At 41.6% G+C, this 24,881-nt stretch overlaps 1 long non-coding RNA gene across 1 annotated transcript; it reads right to left on the bottom strand.

Moving 5' to 3' along the window:
- Positions 1-10,514: 10,514 nt before the first annotated feature.
- Positions 10,515-11,523, bottom strand: LOC138118927 (uncharacterized). Its single transcript, XR_011155332.1, has 3 exons — positions 11,432-11,523; positions 11,141-11,181; positions 10,515-10,862 (listed from the first exon to the last, which is right to left on the bottom strand). It is a non-coding gene; the product is annotated as an uncharacterized lncRNA (long non-coding RNA).
- Positions 11,524-24,881: the final 13,358 nt, after the last annotated feature.

Genomic DNA, 24,881 nt, shown 5'->3' with positions numbered 1-24,881 from the left:
CCACTTTTCTGGCCACTTTTCTGGCCACTTGCCTCCTGTTGGTAGCCAGTCTCGTGTCCTCCATGCCTGGACTAATGGTCACAAAACCATCCCGCTGTTACTCTCGTATGGAGCAGGTCTGACTATTTGTTGTTGTAAGCAAACCTATTCTTTCAGTTCTTCTAGTGGACACGTGGGCACCTGACAAATGGCAGGGGGGGAGGGGGAGGAAGGAAATGTCTTTGCATGCTGCAACACACTGGAATAGTTTACAAACTTCAGGCTTGCAATTGGAAACAGCAGGAAGATTGCAAGTCAGCTGAGTAACTACGTGGCAGAAGAATATTCTGGAGTAGTGACCTGCAAAGTCAGTGCTTTTTTATGCATTCAGAGACCTGGGAGGCATCGGGCACAGATCAGGATTAGGGGTAAAATGGCAGAGAGGGATGGATATGGGCATCTTAGTCTGTGATAGGAGTTTCAACATGTTATCAGAAAACCTGGCTCAAGGGTGGTCACCAAATACCAAAGAGACACTGGCTCCTATTTTCAGCCCAGGTTTTATACAACACTGAAGTCCAGAGAAGATCTAATTTTAGATCAGTGAAGGCAAGGCTGAATGCACAAACAAAAACATCCTCCTACCAAACAATGTCTCTGCTGAGTATTGTCATGATGGGTATGAAATTTAGCTGCTCTATCCATACCAGATCTGTTAAATATCTAGAAATTATTCATCTGTGATAATTAATGAGGAAAATAAGATAATTAATTTCAGTGTTTCTTGCAACAGGGAAGCTGTCTGGCAAAATATGCCAGACAAAACATCCATACAAAAACGTGTCATTAACTTACATGTTTAGTTCATTCACATTCCTAACCATGAATAAAAAGGAGAAATTAAATTACAGTCTTTAATTGTCTGTATAATTCTTCTTAATGAGTACATTCTGGAGTACCATAATGATGGTATAGGTTTATGAAACAGAGATCTGTCTTCCCTTAACAAGAAAGAAGGAAGCGATACTGCAATACTGGTTAATTATTTGATGCCCTTTCACTGTGAATTAAAGGTCTATGCACATATGAGCTTGGAGAAGCAAAAAGATGTAACACTTAAAAGTACATATGTTATCAGAAAACTGAGAGGGTTAGGGGAAAAGGCCAGGAACTGACGGGGAAATAAATGAGATGAAAAGTAATAGAGATAACTGTGGTAACAGTAGATCCATTTAAGAATGTATCATACAGGAGTCACAAAGGTAATGGGACTGCTCACCTGCTTAAAAATAAACATGCAGAAGAGGTTTGCTGGCTCAGAGCAGAGTGCTTTGATGTGGCAGAGGCAAATCCATGGTCAGTGGAGATGGGAGAACCTAAGTCAGTGCCACCCCTCAACTCTGTGAGAATGAGTTGAATGAAGAGATGAGAATAAGTATGCTTGGAAGTTGGAAGCTAAAATTGTTGCTAAATCAATGAAATTTCTGCCTCCAATTTGTACAGCTGTAGGCCACTGCCTTGCCAAAGCTTTTCAGCCGCTGCCTAATGTCAGGCATGAGAGAGTTGCATCCACTTCAGGTTTGACGGTCAGCATCTGCACATTCTCTCCACAAAGAGCCCAGGCATGGGTTTCCATGCTGCCTCTTGGCTGAGAAGGATTTCTCCCCATGTATCTGCAAACTTGCACTTACTGCTCCTTCACACTCTGCACTGCAGTGTCTCAGAGACAGGCTGGGCAACTGCTGAGGCCATTGCTCACATTGCTCACTGGATCCATCTCTAGGGTTCGCTGCTAATGTGTCCTCACCTCTTTGTCTCTTATGGCACACTTGGACACAAGCTCTTTGGGATTAGAGCTCCTTGAGGCTCAGATGCAAGAAAAGCAATGGATTGAGTTCTTTGTTAATCTTGAGCCTGGGTGAGTCAGTTTGAAGTGAATCAGTGAAGAATCATGATCAGTTTGCTCTCAGGTTTGTTTGAGGTGATGTTTTAAATTTAAGCATTCTTCTTACCGACACATATCGTGGACATATAACCTGGGGCTCTGGCTCAGTGGTGTGCCCACACCAGCTTCCACTTAGCTCATAATGGCAAACCCAATGGATTAATCATGAAGGTGCTTCAGGACAGCCACAACCCTCATGGGATCTAGGGCACCTCTGGGGTGGCATGTCTCCAGTAGGGCACCTCTGTGCTGCCCAGTTTACATGTCAGTGTCCTCAGAGCTCACGGAATTACAGCTGCACAGTAACACAGCCACATTCTCTTCATCCTTGCTGATCTACTACTCCTTAGGGATAGTGAGGGTGAAGTGGACAGACTTGTGGGCCAGAGTGACCACGCAGACCATTACAGGGGATGGAGGATAAGGGGGAGGTATCCTTGGGAAGACCATCCTGAAGGTCAGTGCGCTAGTTAAAGATGTCACTGCAGCTCTGTGATGACAATAAAACTCACAACTGGTTTAAAGCTGTGGCACTGAGCCTGGCTGAAGAGATTTTTTTTAACTCAGTCTCTTCTTCCAAGCAGTGCAGTGTCCCACTCTTGCTTGAGGCTTTTCTTGTCAAGCCACCCTTGAACAGATCAAAGTTACTGTTGATAGGTATAATTTGTATAATTTAAAAATCTGCAACATTTGTAAAAAAAAGTTTATGGATGCTACTTGGAAAAAGAAAAAAAAGGGCTTTCTTGAGCTGTATTGAGCTTCTGGCTCAGAATTGCTTCCAGAAGGGCATGTTGTTCTTCTGCTCGCCTTGGTGAAGCAGCAGTATATTTTGTTGAGGTCTGAGCTGACTCCCTGCAGCTTTGGGCCATTACTGAATTAGAGCCAATAAAGAGCGTGCCCTCTTTTCTTTGCCTGCAAGTCAAATCCTAGTAGGGCTCAGTAGGACATTCAAGTAATCCCTGATTAAATTAGATTTCTCTGAGCAGAATGTCCAGATGTGGTGGATGACACAAACCCACCCTCTGAGCAGTCAAATCCTACTTCCTAGCAAAATCATAGGCAGGAAAGAATGTATTGTCATGGAGACTTGAGGAGCAAAAGGCACTGTTATCAATTTTCACTTGCAAACACTTCACCCACAATAATAACTAGAGGAATAGCTACCAGGAGGCAAGGAATGCAACCTAACCAGCATGTGACAAAGGCACCCCAACAAGCTCTGCTTCCTCACCAGCCTCCTTGTGAGCCCTGTACCACAGCAGAATCCAGCCTGCTTGCTGAAGCTTGCTAATGCTCAAAGGAAGAAGTTGATATTGTTTATGTTCCACATTCTTCCATTGCTCAATATCCAAATATTTCACAATGTAGATCCAGTTACAAAAGTTCATTTAAGAGTGAATTCTTGCTCCAAGCCCAGTTTCCTGTTGCAGCCTGAATCCCAGAGCAGGTCATGTGCAGCAGTTGGCTCACGACTTTCTGGAGATGCTGCGCCACTGGTTTTATAAACAATGTATAGTGGGAAATGGATGAATATGTTTCTTATTTGAATAAATGAAATCTGGCAAATGTAATTCACACCAACAAGAATGCCCGTTGCTCATGGTTTCCAGAGAAGGCTGTGCAGCTTTCCCAGGGGAAACCCAGGGACAAATCTGTCTCTACACAAACAAAACTCCCTTGCACGTCTGTTGGAGCAATGCCAAACAGGGAGAAGTGTTTGATCCTGGAGTCTGATTCCCCACAGACCAGAGAGCGAACTCTGACCTGAATAATGGAAAGCAGCCTTGGCTCTTGGCAGCCAGGCTGCACGCAAGGAGCCTCTGGTGTGGTAAAGAAACAAAACTCCAGCACTGACAGGAGCTGCTGCCTGGCTTGTCTGGTATGCAAGAGCGGAGCAAGTGCTGCCACACTCACAACAGTTATGGGGAAGTTTGAGTCCTGGCTCCTTGTGGGAAAAGCAAGTGAATTCCTGTCAGGGACACTCCCTGGCAGCAGCAGGAGGCACACAAGGAGCCCCAGTCAGAGCATGGGTTTAATTGTGTACATACATCCCTGAACACGCTTTGCTGGATCTGAGCTTCTGCTCAGTGCTGTGCTCAAATGTTGCTCCTATTAGCAGGGAGAGTCTCAAGGACTCAGTGGGGTAAATCCTTGTTGGCCCAAGTGACAAGTAAATCATGGTTCAAAGGGTTGTATTGAAACCCCTTTTTGGTATGTGAGCACACCAGTCCAAAAGAACTACGCCGTTTCTCCAGGACCTGATGGTGGCTGTGGAGGTACCCAAGTGCAGAATGAGCCATCTGATGGTCACATTGTGGAAGAGCATGGTCATTCTTGGCTTTTGCAAGACTCTTCTGTGTGCTTAAAGTGGAGCAGAATATTTTTTTTTATCAGTATCTGGTCAAAGTTAAAAACGTATTTATTGTCCTGTACTGTAGGCTTCCTGCTCCAGTTCTGCTCCTGCCCAGGCTCCCCTTTGCCCACTCTGCTTTGTTTCCTGGAGACAAGCAACTTGTTCCCTATCAATGTGCCTCATTACCTGCAGGTCTGAACATTTCCTTAAAGATCACCTCATTCCACCCCCCTGCCATGGGCAGGGACACCTTTCACTAGATCAGGATGCTCAGAGCCCCATCCAACTTGGCCTTGAACACTTCCAGGAATGGGGCATCTACAACTGCTCTGGGCAACCTGTGCCAGTGCCTCACCACACTCACACTGTAGAATTTTTTTCCTAATATCTAATCTAAACCTACTCTCAGCTTGAACCCATTCCCCCCTCTCCTGTCACTACATCTTCCTGTAAAATGCCCCTCTCCAGCCTCATTGTAGACCTACTTCAGATACTGGAAGGTCATAATTAGGTCACACCAAAGCCGCCTCTTTTCCGGGCTGAACAAGCACTATTCTCTCAGCCTTTCCTCATAGGAGCAGCATTCCATCCTTCTAACCAACCTGATGGCCCTCCTTTGGGCTCACCACAACACATCTATGTCCTACCTGTGCTGGGGACCCCAGAGCTGGATGCAGAACGCCTAATGTAGACAATGGGGAGATATACACTCCCTACCAGATTTTTTTGTTATGGTCTTTGGAGATTTTCAGCATGGAACGGAGCTTGTTCCCAAGTCTGAATTTTACAGAAATTTTGAAGAGTGGCTAGTATTAAAAAATGTTCATTTGAAACTTGGGCATGGCTGTGCTGTTGGTGCTTGGGCATGGGTTAACCCTGCCAGGGTTTTCTGGGAAGCTTGGAGGAATGTGTCACTCCAGTGACCCTGTGGGAGTTTCTCCTGAAACAAATGGGTCTAAAAGAGGTCAAAATGAGGGTGACATCCTACAACAGCCTTGTGTTCATCAAAGTCCCTTCTGTCACCCATAGTGCCAGTCCTGCCTCTCTCCCCTGACTTTCCCAGGACTGCTAGTAAAATCATGACCTTTCCATTTTCTCTGTGACCTTGTGATCAGCTTTAGTGGGCAGAAACCTGGAGCCAGTACTGGGTAGAGTAGCAGGCCATCCCTTTTAGTGGCACACTGCTCTGAAAGCAGCTGGGATTTTTCATGGGATGGCACAGCAGTCTCAGTAGCTCCTACAGCTTTCTTCTTAATTCTCTACTTTTAAACAACTGAAACAGCCTTTTGTGAGTGTGCCACCTCTGGAGAGCTGTGTGTGTGGAGGAGAGGATTCCTAGCCATGTGTTTTGTGCATACACATCCACACTCACACATACCCTGACCCTAATTATGCTTCAGGTCACATCTGTTCACCCCCGTGAGCCCAGATTCTCTCTTACTCCCATGAACGTGAATCCAAAGCAATTCCACTCGTATACTATGACTTCAAATAAGCTGCAGAACACTGAACTGGACAAAACCAGACCAATTGGGTGTTTTTTCTTTGAAGATTGAAATAGAAGAAGTATTTAATCTTTTAACAACCCAGCTTTTGGCCTTTGAACACTGCAGCCTGTGCAAATGTGCCACATCCACTGGGAAATCTAGCTTGCAACAATTTTTCACCATTTCACAATATTATTTGTTCAGGCATTGAATGATAGAGACTTAAGGAATGAAAAAAAATAGATGAATATCCCAGTTAGCGTGGCCTGTTACCTTTTCAGCCTAGAGAAAGCTTTTGCTTACAGAGAATGGTGGCTTGCAGCCAATGTTAACATGGCCTTTTAACTCCCAAGCCTATGGAAAGCTTCCTCTGTCTTTCCCAGGTGTCAGTATGAACTATCACTACACTGCCATACAGTTCACAGGCATACAAAGCCTGGCTTATGGATGGAATTGACTGCCAGGGACCTGGCATGTAAGTTTTCTTCAGCTTGCTTTCTGAACGGGGCCATGACTGAGAGTAGAGAGGTCCTAATATTTATGTTGCATCTTGGCTTACATGGATTTTGCAGTTCAGATGGGTTTATCATACCCACAAGTCTCTCTATGCTGGAGAAGATCTCTGATTATTTAAGAGAAAAGGAGAGGATTGCTCAGTATCTTAGACAGCATGCAAAATCCCCACAAACAATGATGCAAGGGCAATCCCATACTCCAGCTGCTTTTCTGGAATTTCCAGCTGTCCTTCCCATTCTTCCTACTAACTTGGTATTAGACTTCACCTCTCTGCTTCCCCAGTGCCCTCATTTCTCTTAAACCCTGGAGCACTACAAGCTGTTTCTCACCACATGCCAGTGAAGAGCAAAACAGGCCCATGACAGTGGTTGAGATCCCAAAAAGCCCAAGTGGTTGCTGTCAATAATGCCTTTGGGTCTGCATCTGCAACACTTATGCGGAGCAGCACTCAACAAAAGGCACCTTCCTCCAGGGAGAGATCCACATATCCTTTTCAGTGCTGAACAAGGGACCTACTATCCTGCACACAAAAGAACAAGGATTTGCCTCTTGACTTCGTTTTTCTTCCTGTAAGCCTATTGCAGGAAAGTTCTGTTTTATTTGAATGCAGCATTGTTTATTTATAATTTTGTCCTAGTTGTGTGACAGATTCAGCATGTGTCACCCAGCAGGGGAACAGTAGTAGGCTGGAGAGTTAACAAATGCACTGCAGTGAAGCCAGATGGCCTGTTTTCATAAGGAGCCTCTGAGAGATGCTCTGCTGCACAGATTTCTTTTTTCTTTCCTTCCTTTGGTGCCCAAAAATCACTAGAGCAGTGTTATTGCATATTAACTCACCCACCAAAGCTTCACAGGTCTGAGCTCCACCCTGTATCTAATCTAACACCCCCTGTGAACAGAAAAACACACGACCTGATGTACTGAATCAACCCATCACCTCTTTCCAGAAGCAAAGTCAATAAATGAAAGGCTCCTGAGCACCCTCTCAGTTTCAGTGTACAAGGGGTACTGAGGCGTGGGTGAGGTGCCTGTGTCCACCACATGGCCCATGGATGCCTTCAGCCTGGCTGGGGCACAACCAGAACCCTCTCTCTGCAGTCAGTGGTTCCAGAGTGTAGCCCCAGCCGCCTGGAGGGTCCTGCCTGATTCCCCCTGGGAGCACCCACTCCTGTCAAAACATCCATGCACATCAAGGGGACTCACTTAGTGCTTAGCTCCTGGGAAGCAGCCAACTTGAAAGCAATCTCAGAGCACGTACTAGCAAAGAAGATGTTTGCTGGAAGAGTATGTAGTTGTGCTTACATTTCCCCCAAAGGACCATGCCCCCAAGGAGACAGAATTTTTCCTTTCTTTTTCAGGATATCATTAAAGAATGTTTCATCTTCTTCCTTATTTTCTCATTTGTTTCTCCCTCCAGTTCCCCGTTGGGATGTTTTCCAGTTTCACAGAGCTTGCATACACTTTCCTTTGGAAGCCATTAATACCAATTTCAAGCTCTAGCCTTGACTTGAAAGAGATGAGAAAGAGTCTCACTTTTCAGGCTCATGAAAAACGGGGCAAGAGATGAGCTGATTAGGTATTTGCAGCATCAGTACACCAGAAAGTCTGATAATAAAAAAAAGAAGATGGGCAAGCTAACTGCTGTTATACATGATTTCACAGCATTTGTTACAATCAGCAAGGAAAATCTTGACATTTCAAAAATCTTGACATGAACAGGAATTACTTTAAAGATGGCATGTTTTTTCTCTGTTCAGCTTTGAATTGCCTGCCTGAATACAAAGGGCTGGAAAATAAAAGGAGGATATAAGTTTATTTTTAAATAATTTAACTTTTAAAGAGCTAAGGACAAGTGATTTATTATATAGATAAGGCAGCATTAATCACATGGGTTTGTGGAGGATTTTGTTCTCTTTTTCCCATCTTTGCTCCAGGGGAGAAGTTATCCACCCACCCAGCTATCCTCAGTCAGCCTGGAAGGTGTTATTCCTCCCAAGGCTGGAGGAAAAGAACTGAAATTACCACAGGAAAGGAGAGTTTTGAGGCAGGCCAAGAGGGGCTGCCCAGGATAGATGTGGGAGAGCCCGAAACACAGGACAGCAAGGGGCTGCAGGAATGGCTTCAGTGTGATGCAGAGATACCAGAGACACTTAAAACAGGCAGCCTAGTAATGGAAATAGCTCTCTGTATCAAAGATTGCCAGCGTGGTGTCAGCTCAGGGCCTTGTAGGGCATCTCACACTGCAGAGCACAGACCCTACAGGCTCTATGAGCCACTTCCACTTGTCAGAGGTGAGCTTAGAGAGGCCCAGAGCCCCACATGCATGAGCAAACTCTGCTATTGATTTAAGTTTCACTTTAAATGCTTTGAGGAGAAAATGAGTAATGTGTTATTTTGAAGACACAGGCTCTGCATTTCCACAAGCTGGCTGTCACAGGTTCTTGAAGGAAAGGTCTTTGAAGACAAGGACTATGTAAATTAGTGATTAATTTTATCCTTTTTTGAGTTTGACAGTGAAACAAACAAACAAACCAGTACATATATATATATATATATATATATATATATAGCTACATATCTACATATATATCCCTAAGTCTGAAATACTGGGCTAAACCAATTTGAGGAGATGTATTTGAAAACTGAAACTACTTATTTGGAATTGGCTTTTATTTCCAGCTTTTCAAAATAATTAAAGAAAATGACAACGTTCAAAAGAATTTGTTTGTCATGCACAAAACAAGTGAGAAGGTCACAGCAGCTGTCAACAGTGATGAAAGAAAAAAGGCCAGAACTGTCCTTATCATTAAAATCTTGTGTCACAGTTACACACTGTCCACACTGCTCAGGGTCCATACTGTTTAGGGCCAGCTCTTTCCATAGCAGATTCCTCTTGGAGAGAGACCGTTAGAGAACCAAAAGAAACCCAAGGAGCAAGAAAATGATTTAGGACTGTGGATGATCAGGGCTCAGGCCCTTTCTCTGGACTTATTTCATTTGGCAGTATAGATTGTTACTTGCTTTCATTTGAAGCCTTATATTCTATATACTTATCGGGGCTATATTTATATTATTTTGTTAATTTTTTGATTATATATATCCTAGTTATTCAGAAAATGCCCCAAATCCTTTTTTTGGGGTGAACCATTCATTCACACATTCTCAGTCTATCCTGTTGATGCTGCTCCTTTTTGCATTGCAGATTTATATATTTATTTGATGGAAAAATAAAAAAATTAAAAAAGAAAAAAAAGGCAAGAGAGGAAACTACACTGTGAACCAGTGCAGGTGGAGATCTGTCAGTATGGTTACAAAATCACCAGGATGGAAGTTATCTGGTCCTTTCTTCACCTGAGGGTGATACCATGCATCAGCACCTGTTTCCTGCCAGTTTATCTAGCTGATGGTTAAGTACTCTTTACTGACATTAGCAATGCTGATTTAGCAAGCTGTTCCTGTTCTTCAGTCTTCTCTTTTTGGACTTAACAATCTGATTTACATCGGCAGGCTTTGCTTGTGGATCTTCTTTTCATTCAGCCTTATACTTTCCCAGTGTTTTTTCCCCTCGACAGCCTCCTTTTGGACCCTCACCTTCACAGTGTGTGGCACCCAGCACTGGGCACTGCACACCTTGACAAGGGATAATGAGGATGGAAGAAATTCTGGCAGTGTCCTGGAGACTGCATTCCTGTTTCCCCATCTTTGTGTGGTATTTTCCTTCTGTGCATGACACTGGGGCCTGTGTTCAAAGCCTCCCATCAACTTTTAAAGATAGCACCTATCTCACAACTTCAAACAGCAAATGCTTAAGCTTTGAAAAACTACTGTGTTTAGGTGGGCTTTGAAGCAGATGCCTCCCTCAAAGTGCACATGTTTATGCTGATCTGAATCATGTAATTGTCAAAAGTTTTGGAAATGTTGTGAGGACATTTGCCAAACTAGGGCCCATTTAGGAGGAAATATAAAGAGGTAGTCCCTACATTTTTCAACAATCTTACCTGTATTTCTGTCTCTGCTTGGGAGGCAGAAATGTGAGAAAATGTGTGGAAATGACAGAAATAAACCCAAAGAACATTCGGGGTTTTATCACAGGTATGTGAGTTTGGGTACACACTCAAAGACATGAATTTCCCATGGTGTCAGAGCTAGATGATTAATTTCTAGTTTGTCTTAAAATAGCCGGTGCTAAATTACAATGAAAAGAGAAAACAAAAGACTATTAATTCCTCTTACATTCCTTTATATAAATATTTATGTGTTTGTACAGGCACACACATGCACACATGTTAATGGAAGGGATCTGGGATATTCTGCCATGTGCATTAGTACATGTAGCAGGTATTTGGTTTAGTGCACAGATTTACAGAAACTTTTTTCATCTTCACTGTAGGCAATCACTCAAAAAGTAAATGCATGGCAGGTGTGCTGATACGTAGATCACAAGGGTGTTGTAAGAGTTGCTGTAGTGTATCAGGATGGTGTTTCAGGCATGAAATAATTTTATTCAAATTAATTTGTGTGCTTCCAAGCATAACTGAGTAAAGGAGCTCTGGAAAACTGTTTCTAAGGTCCAAGGATCTTCCTGGGAAATACCAAATAGATGTTGTTTAGATTGATGACCAGATTTATAGTTATATGATTTCTATGGGGCATGCCACAACATCACAGGCATAAAATTATCTGCAGAAAGGTAGGAAGACAGGAGTCTTTGGACCGTTAATATTTATTTATTTATCTATTGTTACCTACTCCTGGAGAAAAAAAGAAGTGTTTATGATCACTTTTGTTCTGTATTAACTATGTTATTCTGTTGGCTCCCTGGAGCACCAGGACATGGGAGTTAAACAGTGGCAGTCTTACCTACTGTTTGGTTCCTCCTTGTTTTTCATGTTTTTTAACTCCTGCAAATGAATTGTGAAACAAATAGGCAAATGGTTTTCTTCCTTCTCATGCCTAATTGTTCAAAGGACAGTCTGCTCAGGATTTGACTGTGTCTAGTACTAGATTGCAGTGCAAATAAAGTTATAGAAGAAACAGAAGTTTCACTGCTAAATTAAGAAGTGCTTTTGTTATCAAAGCATGCATGTTGGGCTGTTCCAGGTGCTTAAACATAGCTTTAGCTGATGTTAATATGTCCATCAGAGAACATACCTTTTGCTCCGTTGTTAGGGTGGCCTAGCCCATTTCTGGGCTGTGGCAATCAAACGCCAATCAAACCAAGGCCATCCAGTGGGTGGATTTCCCTGTCCAGTGAATCTGAGGGCAGGTCAATGGGCGGTATTGAGGTATAAGCTGCATCCCCCTGGGTGGCACCCTGACTCCAACCACCTCCCCCTGTTCCAGAAAGTTCTTTGTTGTTCGGTTGTTTATTGGCTCCTTGTTATAACTCCCACCTCCCTTTTCCTCTATTGGTTACTGTTAAGTTGGCTCCTCCCCCTTGCTTGTATCCCATTGGTCCCTTCCCTTTCCTCCACCCTAATTTACCCCCTCTATAAAATCCTGTGCACAGGCTTTTTTGGGGCTCTTCTGCGCCCTGGACCCTGTAACAATAAGGCCTGTTGGAACCCACAGCAGAGGCCCCTCTCTGCTTCTTTGCCTCTGGGTGACATGAGCCCTTGGCATTGGCACTTGACGTGCTTCCTCTGAAGGGGAGCCACCATGCACATCCATCCTGTGCAATTCCCCACCGAAGACGCTTCCGGAGGAAGTCTGTGGGAAGTGATGCTGCGTCCCCTCCAACCAAAAGCACTCCAAGGCTCAGACAAACAAGCAAAGCATCACTCTGTCTTGGAAAACTCCTGGGAAATGAAAGATTGAGACGGACCAGGACAACCCATCTCCCTGGTGTGATTGGAGTCACCAATTTTGCTTCTTCCAAAGACAGCCTTGTATCTGTGATTAAGCCTGGTTCTGCTACTTTTGCATGATTTTATTAGACTACTTTTTTTTTTTTTTTAAGATTACTTTTTCTAAATAATTAGTGAAGAAACACTTGGAGAGATGACTGCTTCCCTCTTTTGTCCTGTATAATCACTACTGGATCAAGTCTAAGGGGAATTTTTAATCGCTATTGGACCTTACTGGTCTTTGTTTAAGTTTCACATGACTCAGGAGCACACAGCTGCCCTTTACACCTCTGCAGGCCATCAGAGATTTGTATATACTAGCCAACAAATTGTCTTGATTATGACTGGTCAAAGGTGAACACCAAATTGCTGCTCCCTGCAGGTGGGACCATCACCAATGTGGGAATTTCTAGTATGGAAATTCTTTAGTTTTGATATGCCTACCTTTGCTTTATTAATCTCCTCCTGCCCCTTGGTCTGTGGAAGTGTATTATATGTAGCAAAACTTGGATTCCAAGCCTAAATGGCACTGGATATTTCGTACCAGCATAGAGCTGTTCCGTTTCATTTACTCCCTGCAGGTAGCACAGAATTATCACGTAGAACCAGCCTGCATCTCAAACAGGACCCGGGACAGGATTTGATGTTTGTACATGTTTCAGCAGATGGTGCAAGAAATCTTCATAGCAGATAACTGGAGAATAATGGACCAGACTGTTTGGTCTCAACCTTCTGTAGCTGGTTTGTGTGCTTACACAGAGATTTCAGCTGGTGAAGATGTAGCTCAATCTGAAAGCAATGATGTTATTTGAAGAAGAAACTCAGATGTAAAGGGACAGCTTCCTGGTGTCTCATCTTTTTTCTGTTCTTATATTTAAGCCAATCTCTGTACACCTTCCATAAAATCCAGGTTAAATATTACATTGAGCTAGAATATATACTCTGTCTACTAGAATTTGGTAATTGTCCTTGTTTTCAAAAACTCATGATTTTTGAGAAATGTCATTTTAGTAACACAGTGTGCCTAAATTGATATTTTTTCTAAACACACAACTTTGCATGTTTGAAATTGAGTAGCAATAGGCAGAATTCTTCAGTAAAACAGTTCCTCTTTAGAAACAGCCATTCATTCCTGATGTTCGTTTCATCATCTCCACCTGGAGCAGTTCCACTTTCTGCAAACAAAGAAATAAACAATATTTCGTGGGTTAGAATGCAGCTATCTCCTGAATCTGAAAGTTGGGGGACATGTATGGGTTGAGGGAAATGTCCGTATGGCAGTGGATATTTAGTCGGTTATGTAAAGTGAAATAAGTCCAAAATGCATCAGGAGTCCCTCTGCAGGCCAGGAAAAAACCAAAACAGGAAAGTATTAATGAGGCACAAAATCTGGTTTTTACATTCCTTGCAATATGGCTGTTCTATAATGGCTTTTGAAGCTCACAGATGCTTACAATAACAGTGTCTTTCTGCACTTGGAACCTCAAAAGATTTTATTTTAGATACAGTGGTTGCTTTAGAAGTGTGAGTTAATGCACATGCAAAAAGGATGTACTTCACAGTACATCCTTTTTTGGATGTGCTCTATTTCCATCTCCTTACACTGTGAGCTGAAATAAAAGGTAAACATGACCAATTAAACAGTTTGAAATAATGCAACTTGCTTCAGACCTCTCTATTCTATCACAGTCTTCATATTTTTTGTTATCTCCATTTGGATGCAGTCATTACTTAGTACCCTAAAATCATCAGCCTGCTCCTGAGATTGCAAGACTGCAGCTTCTGCCGGAAGATTGCAAGACTTCACTGCCCAATGCTGTCTTGAGAGTTGGAGGACAAAGTTAGAGGTGAATCCTTCTGCCTTGCAAGACTGACTATTGGTGCAACTTCAATGGTACTCAGTGGCAGAGGTTTTACTCTTGATGGAAAGAAATGGCACATTATGTTTCCTAGGAAAACTGTTCCCTCTCAGGCTTCCTACCTACAAAAAGGCCTTCTGCTCAAAATGACATATTTGGGGGGTTTTATGGAGCACCATGGCAGTCTGGAGTCACAGTATCTTTGGCTGCCAGGTTCAGTTTAGGCACATGGTGTTACTACAAAGTGTTTCAAACTGTAGTGCAGCATGGGGCTGGATTCCTTTCCACTTTTACCTGATTATCCATAGCAGAGGCTATACAGCAAGCTCTCCTGCATATCTGAGGAAACCAGTCCTGTCTTGTAGTAAGCTCAAAAGAACAAAACACTTGCATCTTCAGTCGCCACCCAAAAAGCTTTTCATCCATAAAGCTTGGCCAGTAATACAGTCCTGGCTGCTGTATAACCAAGACTCCTAAGAGACAGACCCCATAATGCTGAGCGTCTAGAAAAGCAATTTCTTGCATTATCAAGGAGAGACAAATTTCCTCAGAGGGCAATTCAGAAGAGATTGGCATTCCACACCATCATCCAAAGAACTGCAATCCAGCCTTCTAAGCTTTGTAGTTAGGTACTTAAATTTAGGCAGAGTGGAAATATTTTCTTCACTGGAAATTAGGCATCACTCCCTGTAAGTAACTGAAATTCTTCCATAACATACAAATATATAAACACTGCACAGGCAGACTTAGGTCATGCTTGAAAAGTGTCTTCAAGTTAGTGGGATGTCCAGCCCTCTGAAAATACCTATTTCTCTACATGAGATGGAGAAAACAGGTGACTACACAGCTCAGATCCACAACTTTTCCATGGCTAAACTGAAATTAGCTGATTCTCCCTAAAAGACAGTTCTGTGACACACTGCAAATTAGGTTAGCAGCCAGCTGAATATTCAGGGTAAGATCATGCATGATTCAAATCATCAAAGTTGGGTTTTCCGTATGGAAATTTCTATCTCCTTACAAATCACTACTGAAGCTTGTGTATCCGTGTATGTTTATCAAGGACATTGTCATGCCTTGGACTTGAAATGATGCAGCCATTAATAGGAGAGGAACACCTTGTTGTCAGAAGAGAAATTACACAATTTTAGGTCCAATGCTCTTTATTATTTTTATCAATGATCTGGACACTGGAGTCGAATGTACATGAAGTTTGCTGAGGAGTAACTCTGGACTTCCTCGATGATAGCGAGATCTGGAAAGACTGGAGAGAACGGGAAAATCAGCAACTGTATGAAATTTAACAAGAGCAAGTGCTGGATTCTCCACCTGGCATGGAGACATCAAGGTTATATATACAGATTAGGAGCAAGAGGCTGGAGATCAGCCCTGCAGAAAGGGATCTGTGGGTTTGGGCTGATGGGTTATGTTTAGGTGTTAGGACAGGCAGGGAAAACAAAAAGGGGGTAGAGCAAAGGCACAGGCTGCTTGCGTTTTCTTGCAAAGGTGGAATTCATCATACTTCCATAAACAAGATGCAAGCCATATCTCCAAAGGATTGTCCCCTGGAGAGCAGAGACTTCAGAAAAGAAGCAGGGTTATAGAGGGCAAACAACATGAATCTCCAAAGCTAAGGGTACACAAAATGAATGCAATCCTTCAATCCTTCTGGACTGGCTAGTAAGCACATGGAATATAATTTTACCTCTGTATAGAAGCCTTCAGCTATGACTTCATATTTATCCCTACACTCCTTCTAACCCCAGAGTTTTCCACATCAAAATGCTTAAACAAGCCTTACATTCAAGAGCTGTGATAGGGCATGTGAGTTCCCCTCATCCATGTTATGAAGAACTGCTTGGCAAGTAATCTCTAAGTATCACTAAATTCCTGATAAGCTGCCATACTTAGCCCAAGGACAAGAAACTGTCCAGAGATTTGCATATCAAATTTCTACTGATGGTTTTTACAATAGGAGTTGGAGCTGGGCAGTTGAAGCATACATTTATAAAGCTTACAGCTGTGTTCAGTGATAAGATAAGAGGTTCTTTTGTAGAGACCAGAGCAAAAGCTTTGTCAGTGACTGAAATGACACTTCTATCTCATCATGAAAGATGCTTCTTCCAGTGGAGGTGTAGCTGGCATGAGGCTATCATTTGAATTGTTTTTTGGGTTTTTTCCATGAAAATGAGAGGGAAGAATCTTGTGATTTATGAAGTAGACTGTCCTTTTTTTATTATTATTTGTAACATTTAAAGAAAATTAACTTCAGCAGAAGGATTTTATAACCATCTATTAAACTTGGTTATCAGCACACCAACATTATTCAAAAAAATATATAAAACAAATCACTCCAAGGCTGGAAATGGAATATTTAACATTATGCTGTCACAGGAGAGATGCTCTGGTTATGGCTGAGTTTCCACTCAGCCAGTTTTTTATTTTTATTTTGATGCCTGCAGTTTTCTGAATCAGGATTTTCCCATGCTTTCTCTGAACCTGGAGGATTTTAATTTGTTAAAAGTCTGCAACCTGTTTCTCATTTGCTTAATAGAAAAGAAAGGGACTGAGAAGTCACTCATATTTGTAAATTCATCTATTAGGGAATTATTTTGTGGGTATTGTATACCATATAAATTTGTTTTCCCCTAGCTTTGGTTAGGCATCTAGTTTAAGTACATCATGTAACTCTATCACTAGTAACTGATAGAAATCCTAAGAGGACAAGTCCTTTCACCCATGCTGATGCCTATTATTCTTTCACTTTTGAAATCTCAGGGTCAAGATTAGATGAGATGGTAACTTAATACATAGTTTGAATTAAATGACTTCCACTCAGAATTTGAAGAATGGCTTTGGTTTCAATTTATAGGGGGAAGGTCCAGGACTTCTGTCTACATAGCCTACTGAGGATAAGGCAAACAGTGCTACAGTCACAGGTATATTGGTTCTTAGGGGATGTAGCCTTTGATTATGTTTGCTTCAGTCTGTGAGGCAAGCATCTAATGGCTGCAGGGTGGAGCTGAAGCGCAGGTTTTAATTGTGTGTAATTAAGGAATGGAATGACATATCAAGGGTGGTGATTGTTTCTTTACTGCTGGCATTTTAAATTGACTCCTAGTTGGTTGGGGTTGTTTTTGGTTTTGGTGGTTTTTGGGTTTGTTTTTTTTTTTTTTTTTTTTTTTTTTTAACCATAACAAGAACTAACTCCAGAAAGCCCTTTGGTCTGTTTTTATACTCTTTGTTCTAGGTTGTATCAACCCACCATACCCCCCACCTTTGAATTAATAGTCACATTTATCTCACTCAGCTTCAGCAATTCAAGAGTCAGGCAATCTATGGTCAATGGAGTGAAATAGGTACTTCCATATGTTGCTTTCCAAGGCCATGTTCCCTTCATGTTATTTTAAAATTCCCCATATGATCAAAGAGAAAAAACTTGTCTGTGATACTGCAAGACAAACCATGACAAACTCAATCAAATGCTATTAGTGAAATTTAGATGAAATTTCTGCTGAAATCCACATGAGACATGACTGAGGATGCTCAATGTGCAAAATGTAGTAGATTCCTGATATACAAATCATAGATTTGGATTTTTTTTATCCATGTTAATGCATATTCTCTGCATTAAAAAGAATACCTGAAGCCTTTTGTCAGGTATAAAGACAGAGGTGATAAGAACTGTGTAAATCTTATTTTCTTTTAAATGAGTTGAAGGTATTATTCATCTACCGATTATTAAAAGTACTTTACCTGACTAAAAATTTAATATTGCAGGGTATGGAGGTAACTATTGTATAATATGAATGACAAGTAACAGTGTACCTCATTATTGCACTCCTACATTCAGTGACAAGATAATTTACCAGTTGTGCTCTTCTGCTGTGGTCCTCACACTGTAATTAATCTATGCATTAGAGTACAGAGGAGACCTCTTGCCCTTTAATTTTGAAATCTCAGACTTCTGTTCGGGTAAGTAATACCTCACTGGGCCAGCTACTGAATTTTCACTCATAGGTATACAGGAAGGAAAAAAATCCATCTTTGCAGCCCATGCAGCAGCATGGGTCTGCAGGGCAAAGATTTGACCTTCTTTCCTCTGACAGTAGGGAGAACTTTTATCAAAGAGATGAGGTGAATATTACTGAGCCCCAGAGTTCACACTTCAGCTCATGGCTGTTTTTCAGACAGCCATCTGCAGGAAATTTCAAGACGTCTCCCGTTTCCTGTGTGAGTGCTGCCCTATGTATGCAGTCCAACGCAGCCTATCAGTTTGATTTCATGTTTTATCTTTATCTGTTCTCACATGGTCCAAGTCCCATGGCCTTTGCTTCAGCAAAACTCCCAAAAATGGGTGTATAAATTTTGTTAGGGTAAGGACAATGATGTTGGCAAGCAATGGCACTGCACAGCAGACACAGATAGTTCTGAAACAAAATTTGGATTTCCTTTTCCATCACTTCTGACACTTGACCCTTTTAAATCAGGTAAAAAAGCTGAAAGAGCAGAACAACCTCTGAAAACAGATCTGAAAACTCTCCAAAGGATTGGTTTTTTTGATAGATGAAAACAAAAGGTTCTACTGTTTCCAAATTGAAAGGTTTTATTTAAAATTAAGGTGACATTGAAGTGCATCTACCCAAGGAGCCACGGCACATATTACAGTTGCAATTGCAATGCCTGAGATGCGCATTCTGCCCTTGGATGAGGCTACTTGGCAGATGATGAGAGCTCTGTGTACTCAGATGAGACACAGAGCTCAGTCAAAAAGAAGATTTACACTGTGTTTTAACCTTAAACTGCTCACATCAAAACATTTCAGAGGATGACAGTGCTTTATTTTCAAGTATAATCAATTTTTACTAAATCAAATATATTTGGGATGTATTTTTCAGAATAAAAATAGAAAGGCAGAGGGATGCTGAAAGGAAAGTCAGACTTCCTCAGGAAATTACCTATTTTGCTGGAACAGCATTATCTCTGGAAAAAGTGGAAAATTCACAATATTCAGAATGGCATAGAATTTTTTCATGCGCCTTTTCCACAAAGAACTGAGATATTAATTCATTCCTAAGAGAACTGGAGGGATTTGTTGCTTGTTTTGTTTTTAAAGGAGGATGCATATTCCGTCCCATTGGAATTGAAAGAACATCTTCAGACCTGAATAAAGATGCATTCCAAAAGATGTTGAAAGTTTTTGCAGAGCCAGCCTCTTCAAGAGCTTGTTACAGCCAGTGATCTCAACCAAGAGCTTTAATAAGAGCTGAATTTATATACAAACATTTAGAAAGCAAATAAATAAATAAGTGGGGGAAAGAGAACTTCACAGCATTCAGTATACTATTTTGGTATAATACTATGAGCACAGCATTAGAGAAAACCATGCATCTGTTTTATGGTTGGTTTATAGTCTTCTCTTGTGTGTGCATTTTATGCACATAAAAATTAACAACCTTTGACTATCCATTTGTATTTATAACATCTGCAGTACCAATGGGTGCAGTTCTAGTTTTTCTGTCCCACGCTTGCTAAGCATCCTAATTTGGAAAGAAAATGCCAGATAACTCTCCAGGGGAACATTCACTATGTCAACGTCTCTTGATTCCTAGACATCCTAATCCTAATGTCACCAGTGGGAAGTCTATAATGAAGGAAATCCCAATGGCAGTGAAGCAGGGTAAAGACAAAAATGCCAGTCTTTGCTTTTTCTGTTTGAACCAGTTGAGGTATAACTAAATGCAGTCTGAGATTGGAGTGGCCTTTCTGCGTTGGAGTCAAGAACATATTTGGACTGTGTAAATGAAAAAGGTCATTGTACAAGATGAGTTCAGAAAATTATGTTCATGTTACAACTGCCCCTCCAATAGTCACAGTCCGAGCTGGCTGGATTCCCCCTGTTCTTTGTGAGTACCTGGACAACAAGGACTCTCTATCCCAGTTTATTCTTTGAGGACACTGGAGTTCACCACTGCCTTACAGAAAAAAAACAAAAACCAAACCAAATCATAACCAAACAAGCATACAAAAAACCCCCAACCAAACCAAACCAAAAACCCCCCAAACAAACCAAGAACCATAAAACACATCAAAACCCCAGGGCCTCCAGAGAGCCACTGGCACAAACCCCTGAATTCAGCTAGTGGGACTATTATTGTGATAATTGTAAGAGAGTTTTAAAAAAAATATATAATTTTCTCCTCTGGTACAAATTGCTGCAGTGAGAATGTTCCAGCTGGTGTGCAGCTGGTTCGATTCAAATATTTCCATTTGCAGATAAATTCTCCAGCTCTGAGGAAGTTTCCAGTTGTTTTTCTGATAAATTCAAGATTTCTTTTGAGCTGCTGTGCTGTGGAGAAGTAGGGGAATATCTCCAGAGGGAAAATGAAGTTCCTGATGAGCTGCATGCAGTAATACACTGAAACTGCAGCTGCCTGGTACTGCCACAAGGCACTTTGAAAGTTAGCCCTTCCTCTGAGAGGACAGACAGAAGTGAGATAGTGGATTATGATGAAAAGCAGTTTCCAGGGAAGTATTGGTGAGGAAGAGGCCATGTCACAAACTTCAGGTGAACCTTGAGTCAGTTAAAGTGGGAAATTCTCTTCCCAGTCTGTGGGTGTATGTGAAAGCTGTCAGCTGGCTCGATGACCTTGCAGAATTGTCCTCTGACCACGAACCGATCATCGTGTACCCCTGAGATGTGAGGAGGAGCTAGAAAGCAGAAGCAAGCCAAGAGAAGCAGGGAGGTCGACTTGGATAATTGCTGTGGACAGGACGCGAACGATAAGATAGGATGTTAGAACTGACAACTGTGCAAGATGCTGAAACTGATTAATGAGTTATTGCCATGCCATTTTTTGAAATAATTCTATGTTATTTTTCGAACAGTATATATATTGAAGCAGTATAAATGTAGCTGATGTTGCAATAAAGCCAGACAAAGATGACGACAACTCGTTGTTGTGGCGTTCTTTGCCTCAATAGTAGCTAGCACGCCACAGGTATATCTCAAAAATGTGTTGTGCAAGAGAGACCATTAGATAAGGGTGTCTGAGACTGCTGTCAAGACTGGCTGTGCCCAAAGCCTGTGTCTGTACCCAGGCACTGGGGAGCACACTGGTGCGTGTGGAGCACAGAAGGTCTCAGAGCACTCCATAGGAAAAGCCAACCCAGAGGCAGATCTTATGAATGAGGAGGAAATAGCCAAGCCTTCCATGTAACAGAGAAATATGGATTTGGGCAGAATTTCCTCCGTTTTAGTCCTTCTTGTCAGCCATGAAAACCTTGCATGTCTGCTTAGTTGCTACTGAAATTTTCCTGCACAACACCAATGGCTCCTTTGCAGAGCTCACATTAGAGAAACAAGAGCTATATTTTGGCCGGAAAATACATTCTACCAAGCAGGGGTTTCTGGTTGTTTATTTGTTTCAGCAAGATGAATAGCACCCAGCTTAAAAAAAGCCATAAGCTTCCTGTATTTGTTTTGTTCATGTTCACTGCACTGTGGGATGAGTTTACCTTGGCTAACACATACTCACAGGAAATGAAATAAAAACTGCATGGAAAGGAATATCTCCGAAGTGGGCAGAGCAACAGAGGTTGTTCTTAGCAATCAATGCTAGTTGTGTGAACAGTGGGAAGGAACTAAGGCTTGGTGCTACCATCTTACTTCTCGTCTTGGTCTTAGTAAGTTACAGAAAGAAAAATGCTAAAGTAAAAAAGTAAATTGGGGTCTTTTCTCTCAGGAGGAATGGAAACGGCCTTTTCTGCAGAGGTTAAATCTCCACTATTATTAAAAAGCAAAGAGAAATGGCTGCCAGACAGAGCTGACAGGCTATGTAAATGGGCAGTAGCTGAAGTCAGAGCCCATAGAGGCTTTCCAAGCATGCTGTGACTAAAAGCTGCAGTCTCCAAGCCATTTGTTCTCCTCCGCAGTTTCTCATACCAAATTAATCTCATTTTTTATGTTTCCATATTGCCATGCTAATTTTAAGATAGAGCAGGTCCTCCTACCAGTAGGACCCAGGCTGTTGTAGGAGTGGAGGAGAGCTGTAGGGCTGGGAAAGAGCAGCAAGGGGCTGGGGAGAGCAACATGCTGCTTTTTTTGGGCTGGAACCATCTACACTAGCTTAAAGTGTTTGTCAAGCACAGTTTTACTTTCCAAAGTCTTGCAGGCTTGGTCTCCGACTCTCATTGGCATGTGTTGCCTTCAGAACTCTCCGACAGTACAAAGAGTCAGAAAGTTATAAAGGACAGTTTATGCTATTACAGAGACATAGAAATATATATTCTTTCTCTCCAATATTGGAGACTTCAGGTTTTTAATCATAACAGTGTTATCCAGATACCATTAGTGCAGAGATTTGTGTGTACAGGAACACTAGTTTCTTACTAATACAAAAGTGCTACTTTACAATAATCTTCAGGAAGCAGGGAACTGCAGCTAAGACAAACACAACATAAAAATACGTTGCTTCATATTTTATGATGATCTCAGAAGCTAGTGAAATGTATACATTTAAAAAATTATTAATCCATTATCAGAAAGGGCAGTCATCAGAAAGGATTTTCTCTGTGTTACAAAATGCATCTGTGGAGGGTACTGTTCAAGTCACCTGAAAATTTCCACATTCATTTTCCTGTTGAAGTAACTGAGGTCAGACTGTACCTGATATGTACCCAGAAGAGTTTGATATCAACTTTAGCTTCCTAACAGCAAATTTGAAAAGACTAAAAGAAGTTGCTCTCTAGCTGACATTTTACAATCATCTGTCCTTGGCATGCTAAGCCAGGTTTTGGGGGCTGTAGTCAGCAAAATACAAAAGTACCTGCAGGGCAATACAGCGCCACTAAAAGTTCTCTCTTGACTTTGAGGTGTTTTGGAAATTACTTGCCACTTTTATAGAACAGAATATGAAAACCTGATGGCTCTGTTTTGCTCTTTCAGATCCCAATATTTGGACTTCATTTGATTTAAGAAATGCTTCAGTAGTCTGGGATGAATACTAAAAGCAATGAATAAAACTTCCTGAAAGCAGAATCCAGCATGTGATTGAAAATAATTCCCATTAAACAATCATAAGAAATTCATTTTTGCAAAATAAGAACTTCTCCTAGGCTTTTCTGTATAAACATTCACACTTTTGAAAATTCATGTTGTCAGATTTTCTCACTCCACTACAAAAAACTTTCCCAGGCTGCAGTTGGCAACTCCAGCAGTTTTCTCCATCCAGTGAAGCCAGGAAGTGTGAAAGCTGGGGAATTGTTTTTCCTTAAAGTATGTTTCTGATCATTCACGTACGTGGTGTTCAAGATATGGGCAGAAGTCTGCTTTGCTTAGCTGAGTATCAGAACTGGGCCTCCTGCCACTATCACATCCTCACAAACAGGTTTGGCTCAAGTTTTAGAACAGCTAAAATGGAGGAAAACAAACCTACTTTTTATGTCTTGTGAATCAATACCTGACCCCTATACTTGCCTACACTACCTTAGACTGCAACTTGTTTGAAGCATAAAGAAAAAGCAATTTAAAAACTTTAACTCCTAGATGGTAATTCTAATGTGGCATATTCTTCTTCATTTGGCTGCAGGCAGGAAGTCCAGTGAATGTCTTGAAAAGCAAGTTTTTGCCAGTTTTACCACATGCTTCTCACATTTATGATGACTGTACCATTCATGTGTCAGAAATAACCACAAGGAATGTGAGTACTTCAGGCAGTACAAGTTTTCAAATGGCTCTACAGTAGTTTTTTGGAACAGAACCATGCTCCTAGCTACTTCTAGATATATGCCAGCTAGCAAAAATCAGTCCACCCCTCTCCCAAAAATTGTTTTTAATTAAATTGCACTGCAGCAGATTCAGCTCTTTGAGAAGAGGAAACTCTCATGCTTTAAGTAACAGATGGTAAACTCAGGGAGTGAAGCCTCGGTGGAACTTATGCCTGGTGTAGTCCGAGATCCTGATTCCATACAATTTGTAAGAAACTTTTGCCATGATGTTTCAAAGCTCTCCTCTGTTCTGGCAGCATGTCAGAGAAGGGAGTCACTTAAAATGAGTGTGCAGCTCTGCAATGTTCGTGCATATTCTGCAATGGGGGGCTTACTGTAAAGCTGGACTTTGGTATACAAAAAAAGGGATATAAAACATAAGAAGAATATTAAATCCAATTCCTTTCAATACTGAAGTCTAGGGAAGGCCCTTCCACGGAAACCGTGTTTTTCTAGAGAAATGAAAAGTAAAGAAACAAACCCATTTTAAGCTGAAAAAAGGTGTTAGAATAGGGGCTAACATGACAGGGTGGGATGTGGGTACCTCAGCACTTAGGGCTGCTCTTACACTTGCCAGCAGATCCAAAGCTGTCCCCTTTCCTCATCCACAGCAGGCCTAAGGAAATTGATTTTTCCTTAACATGATCCAGGGTTTGCCCCTTTATTGCTTGAGTGAAACTTGTCCTTGCTGCAATTGATCCATTCTATTTATTTTCTCTCTTTGAATCCATTTGTCAAGATTCTTGGAAGGTTAACCTTCCAAAAACTTTGCAGCCCTTCTCAGCTCATCTATGAAATGTCACAGTCCTGTTTTATAGTCCATTGTACAGGTCGCCAGTGAAACCTTTGAGAAGATCCTGAGATGGTTCATGGCAGAGCCCTGAGATCATTCTTCCTGACACCAAAGCATTAAAAATACTGTCCACAGCTCATCATACATTTTTGCTCCCCACGTGTAGGAGGATTTTCTAGGCCGTAATCATTAGCTTCTCTTTTAGGGCTGGGAGCAGGAAGCTCTGATATTCCAGCCCCATTTTATTTTTTCTGATCTTGTGGCTGTGATAAAGCCCTTAAATATACCTTTCTGACTCATTGTCAGAGAAGTGTGGGTAATGCTATGTTCTCCTG

Source organism: Aphelocoma coerulescens, chromosome 1 (genome assembly GCF_041296385.1).
Source record: "Aphelocoma coerulescens isolate FSJ_1873_10779 chromosome 1, UR_Acoe_1.0, whole genome shotgun sequence".
Lineage (NCBI taxonomy): Eukaryota > Metazoa > Chordata > Aves > Passeriformes > Corvidae > Aphelocoma > Aphelocoma coerulescens.
Note: the sequence above shows the minus strand (reverse complement) of the source record. Positions and strands in the feature narration are given on the sequence as shown.